The 6,000-nt window shown below is 44.7% G+C and overlaps 2 non-coding genes across 2 annotated transcripts; one reads left to right on the top strand and one right to left on the bottom strand.

Annotated features, from left to right (window-relative positions):
* Positions 1-1,794: 1,794 nt before the first annotated feature.
* On the bottom strand, positions 1,795-1,866 carry TRNAD-GUC. The gene has a single exon. It is a non-coding gene; the product is annotated as a tRNA-Asp (tRNA).
* A 3,046-nt stretch (positions 1,867-4,912) lies between these two features.
* Positions 4,913-4,984, top strand: TRNAE-UUC. Its single transcript has one exon. It is a non-coding gene; the product is annotated as a tRNA-Glu (tRNA).
* The last annotated feature ends 1,016 nt before the right edge of the window (positions 4,985-6,000 follow it).

Below are 6,000 nucleotides of genomic sequence, written 5' to 3'. Positions count from 1 at the left end.
CAAGAAGGAGGGTGATTTGGAGGAGGGAATAGTTGGAAGCAAAACAAGCTGAAGAATGGATTTATGAAATCCTTTTTGAAAAAAGTAGGCAGTATGAAATAGGGACTCACTTTCATATAGAATCCTACTCTTGTACCCTGCTAGGCATATGAAATTGCTAATATTTTGTTTACATTCAGAATTTTCAATGAAATTTAATTTTAAAATAGTGATCTTTTACAAAAGAAATAAAACATCTAAAGTGAAAAGCCAGCAAAACCAAAAGAAACAAAAATTTTAAACTAACAAAACCTCATCCCTAAGTTGTAATTAAAGGTGAGAGAGAATGAAACCCAGAAAATTTTGGTTTTCCCTTCCCTCTTTGGAAAGGAGTCTGAGATCTTCATCATAAGATTCATGGGGTGAGATGCCCAACCACTGGGCAGTTCACAGTGAGATATTGATCTGAAATATTGACCTTGACCAGGATTAGCACCAGGAACATCTGGGTTACAGCAGGTATGATGACACCTCTGTCACGATCATGGAGACTTAATCAGAGATGGTGACATCTGCAGTAAGGTAACTGAGAGGTCATTAGACTTGCCTGTAAACAACTTGTCTCATAGCCAGTGAAGATCACTAAGAATTGGCCTCTAGAATGACGTCCTCGGATCCAGCACTATCCTTTTTGTAAAGTAATTAGAAGAAAAAGGAAAGTAAAAGGAGGAATGCAATAATGTGGAAAGGGGGGGGGAACAGATTGAACTTCCTATGCCACAAGTGAGAAAAGTGGGAGAAAGGAGACAGTATTAGATAAACGTTACTGCAGTCTGAAACAAAGGAAATCCGAAAATACATACAAAGTTTGGGACAGACCCAAGAGGGAAACAATTGACGGTTAGCAATGAAATTAAAAAGGAAGACAAGGCTGTGGAGGGAATAGTACAAGTAATACAGACTTCCTGTTCCTGTGGCAGATTTTAACAGGCTGATGGAGAGGGGTGGGATAGGAGTGGGAGTGGAGAGAGGGAGAGGAGAAATCTAGGAGCAAAGGATTCAACTTCCCCTCTGCTCACTCTCAAGTCTCCCAACCCCACTCTCGCTGGTCCACTCCTGACTTCCACACAAAGCCCTCAATCACATTCTCTCCCCTAAGCTCGAGAAGCGGCACCAGCGCTGTCAGCTTTCCGGGGGGAAGCTTGGCCTCCCAGGGAACAAAGCCTTCGGGGTTGCAACAGCTGGGCTTCTAAGCCCCAGAGGGGCCGCCCTTGCAGCCCAGGCTGCTCCAGAGCAGAGCTTCGAGAGATAGGGGAGAGAGGATGCTGAGGCGGCCTCCGGGTTGGGCAATGACCCACACCAGTACCCTGTATCTTTCTACCGTTTGTCTTAGCTTTCTGTTCCCTGTGCCAGTTGGATTGCCCAAGAGTTGCTCCTTTTCTGTCCCCTTTTGGAGGCCCCGAGATGCCTCTAGACAGGAGCTAAACATCCTCAAAATGGCTTCTGATCTTGGGGTGCCCCAGCACTGGAGCTAGGGGGAAGGAATGGGAGGAGGGACCCAAATAGCCAAAGAAAAGACTTTTCCTCCTCGACTATTAAAAAGACAATTTTCTTAGCCTCAACCACAATTCCATTTGCATCTTGTGAAGCCTTGTGGATGGATAGGACACACACTGTCGTTTTTTCTGTCCTACCCATAGGGGAAAGCTCAACATTTTCCGAATCTTTGGGATCAAGGTAGCACAGTAGCCTAATGAAGGAACTTTATATGGCTCCCGGGTGAAATGAAATAAGGAAAAACAGAGAATAGAGAAACTCCTCGTCGGGGAATCGAACCCCGGTCTTCCGCGTGACAGGCGGAGATACTCACCACTATACTAACGAGGACTCGTTTAGGTTTCTCTCAGGTGATATTCCTGGGCACCTCCTACTTCGGTTAAATGCAACAACATGGATCTATGAGCTGGAAGTTTGCCATTCCGTTGTAGAAGCACTTCTTAAGCAGCTAGAACTGTACTCTGGCCACTGTGCTAGGTTGGCATTGTCACGACTGAGACAAATCCTTGTCTTCAAAGAATTTCCTTTCTTGGGAAGATGAGTGGTGATGAATGAGGGGATGCAGAGATTCAAACGGTAAACAGATAAAATATCTACAGGAGTATGTGAGAAATGAAAGAACACAAACTAGAGATGTGTGGTAAGAAATGATCCCCTTAGGTGGCAGCACAGGAACTGAGCCTTGCTGGGGGTTGTGAAAAGTAGGGAAGAAAGAGAGGTCTCTGCCATATATGGAATGTCTGCTTTGAGGTGCCTAAGACAGTTCCTGATCAGTTTGGAACAGTTTTCATCTGACCTTTCTTCTTTGGAAAGTTCCTCTTCTTGTCCTTTGACCATCTACCAACTAGAATATGGCTCTTACAGACTTTGTCAGTACCCCTCACAAGTTTGACATCACATTTTAGAAGGGAGAAGGGATGATAAGGGATGCTAATATTTGTCCCATCCTGAAGTTTCTCTCCTTATTCTGTTTTCTTTGATTTGAGTCATAGCAAAGATTACAAATGTGATGAAATCAGTACCCTCTCTTTGTTTGAATTAGAATTCTTCACCTAGCCACAGCTGTGAAAAGCATCTGATTCCAATACTTTCTGTTCTGATCTTTTAAAGCCCAAAGAGATAGAACTGATTTCACAACATTTTTTTTATCTTTGGCATGAATCAACTCTGTTTTCCTCTACAATGTTGGCTATCCATTCTGAGATGGTTGTATTATAAGGTGTAGGATGTTGGTTAACACCAAGATCCTTCAGTAAGAGAATGACATGTTTATACTGGTGCTCTCAGAAGACAATTTTGGCAAGATGTGTGAAAAATTAATTGTAGATGAGAGGAGGAACTGGATGCCCAGAGACCAATTGGGAAATTATTTCAATAATCCAAGGGAATGATGGTAAGCCCCTAAAGTAGGTCTGTGGGCCTTGGGACTGAGAGTAGAAGAGGGAGATGAATGTGAGGGAAGGTGAGGAAGTAACAGGCCAAGACTTGGCAATTGAGTGGATATGGTTTGAAAGAGAGATGTATGGCTCGTGATGAAGAGAATAGGAAGCAGAATGACTGGAAAGATGACTCTGTCCTTCATAGAATTACAAAATTTCCTCTCCCCCAAATTCCCACACCCAGTAGGAAGGCAGGAGGGGTTGGGAGAGGGGAAATGAGTTGTTTTATATACCTGTTGAATTTGAAATGCAATGGTTATGTGCCACAGGAACTCAAGAGAGATAGTGGTCTCCATATATACAGCTCGATAATTTGCTACAGGTAGAGTAGTACTCAAAACCAGGGAAGAACTGGGATGGAGATTTCTGTGAAGTTGGAAGACAAGAGGTTACAAGAATGGATAGCCTGGAAGGGCACCCATGAAGAGGAGATCTGGATTATGGGGTTTCATGGGGTGAAGGAGAGTAAGAAATGGACATAGATAGAAAGAGGAGAAATTGGAGAGAGAGCCAGGTTAGAGAAGAAGAGAGAAGAAAGAATATCCAAAAGGAAGTGTTCCATTGTCCAGACCTGAAGAGAGATACAGAAAGAGAAGAGAATTTCTGTTTTCCCCCAATCCTCATTCCCCTGGGTGAGAGCAGTTTAAGCTGAGAAATCAGATGAGAAGGCATATTAGGAGAGGTTTTGAGGTGAGTTGGAGGAGAGAAAGTTGTGGTTAGTTTCCTGAAGGGCTTTTTGTAGGAGATACTCTGCAGAACAGAGGAATGAGGGAGGGTGACAGAGAATGGATAACTTCCTTTGTGAATTCTTGTTGCTCACAAGATTCTTGCTAATCCAGCTCTGCTTGGTCTAGCTTGGTGTATCTATTTCTAGGAGAGATAAGAGAGGAAAGACAAACATCCACTGGCCCACCTCTCTATCACAGACATAATGGTCCACCTAAGCAGGGGCCATCTGGCTGAAGCTGAGAGCCCACCTCTAAGGGCTAACAGAGGTGGGGGAGCTAGGGTGAGGCTCATAGCCACCTCAGAGATTGGAAAGAGACAGGATTTTCTGCTGACTGAGGTAGAAGGGGTATATTATCCTCCTAAACAAGCCATTTGGAGCAACCCCATATCCAGATATTTTCACCCCAAAAGCATTCCTCTACATAAGTTTGTGCTGTGTCAGGGTACATGTTTGAATCGAGGTTGTGACCAAAGGTCATGTATGAAGCACTTTTTTGTTCCTCTGGATAAGCATCCTCCCTGACTTTCTGCCTGGCCTTGGGGAAGACTAGCAGGGACCTCCAGGAGGGAAGAACCAGGATAATTATTCAGAGATTCTCTAATGCCTTAGAGCGTGACCCTAAGAACTTTCACTGCTCGAGGTCGGGGTGGTCAATCTTAAGGGCTTTAGGTGGTGTCAATAGAGAGGAATTCTTTAGCCTTAGCCAAACAACCAACGAAGAAAGAGGGGAATAGTTCAAGGTGATAGCATTATGGAAAGAATGGTCCTGAATTATATTGTTGGTGTTACTTTGACTTCATCCTGCCAACCTGGACAGAGATTTGCAATTATTCAGAGACGTCTCTACAATTCCCATTTCCTTTGATGAGGAGTATTCGCTAGGCAGGACCCACAAACCCATTGAGATCATTGGTAAAAGAGGGAGGAGGGTCATATCAAGCAAAAGATTCACAGCAGCAAAGTTTTGTAGCTTTTTTTCCGCTTCCGCAGCCAAAGTCTGAAAACGCCAGTGACTCTTCCCTAGCCTACGTGCTTTGAGAAGAAGATGGAGAAAGGTATGTGGGAATTGAGAGTACATGGGAGAATGGGCAAGAGAGGGGACATGTTGGGGGTTATGAGAAAACTGGGGCAATTGGTGTAGTCTACCATTTCGGACAAACTAAAAGACGCTAGACACAAGGTAGAGATAGAACCAACGCTTCCGCAGTCCCTGGTGGTCTAGTGGCTAGGATTCGGCGCTTTCACCGCCGCGGCCCGGGTTCGATTCCCGGTCAGGGAACAACTTTTGCTTAGTCTGCTACACCTCTTTCTCACGCTATTCCCCTCAAAAGGCCAGTTCTCTACTCTACCAGCCAATCAAAATAATATTACACCCTCACCAACCTAGGCCAAACTCCTTCATATCATCTGTCGTTGGGCAAAAGTACCTTGAGAGGTTCCCCAAAAGCTTGTATCCTCTTCCCAGAAAAGCACATCATAAGGTGAAAAGAGGTCCACGTTTGACTGCTCCGCAATAAACTTTGCAGTTATAGCATCCCCTGCTGGCACCCACGGCAGCCGGCCACCAGTCGCAATTTTCCCTAGCCTGAGTTCCTACTTGTGGGGCAGACAGCAAACTCCATTCACGACCATCTTTTGGATTCCTAAGTTTCGAAACAAATGGATGGGCTAAGGAAAGAGTCCTAAATGGTCCCTCACCCCAACGGCCACTAGGAAGAATCCAGAGAAAGAAGAGTTGTATGAACCGATCCACAGTGAGTTCAGCAGAACCAGAAAAAGTAAGAGATGCCGAGGTGAGAACAATGTCAACGACAAGAACCCCAAAGGAAGCCTAAATTTCTGCCATTCGTTTTAAGGACTAGTCTTAGCACCAAGAAGATAAAAGAAAAGAAAAAGAAAGGGGCAGGACACAATCCAAAACGGACCTGCTCCGCCCCCAACCCCACCCCCACCCCACCCCCGCCTCCAGTAGCCACCCCCAATAAACAAAAAGGCAAACAAACAAAAGATTTAAAGAAAATACTTTTGTAAATGGGGTGGGGAAACTGGGGAGGAGGAAGAAGATAAAGAAAAAGAAATTAAATGGAGGGAAACGAGTACTAGCTACCCTCACTTGACTGAATACCTCTCTCCCTGGAGTACCCTAAGGACTTATGTTGAGAGAGACAGGTTCGATTGTAAAGGCAGGTGCAAGTCTGGAGGCCTGGGAAAATGAATCTACTGTTCCTAACCTTGGTATAGCAAATGCCCTAAAGGACTCTGGGCAGGCATTTGAAAGCTAAATCGTCCTAAGCC

This window comes from Gracilinanus agilis, chromosome 4, assembly GCF_016433145.1.
Source record: "Gracilinanus agilis isolate LMUSP501 chromosome 4, AgileGrace, whole genome shotgun sequence".
Lineage (NCBI taxonomy): Eukaryota > Metazoa > Chordata > Mammalia > Didelphimorphia > Didelphidae > Gracilinanus > Gracilinanus agilis.
Note: the sequence above shows the minus strand (reverse complement) of the source record. Positions and strands in the feature narration are given on the sequence as shown.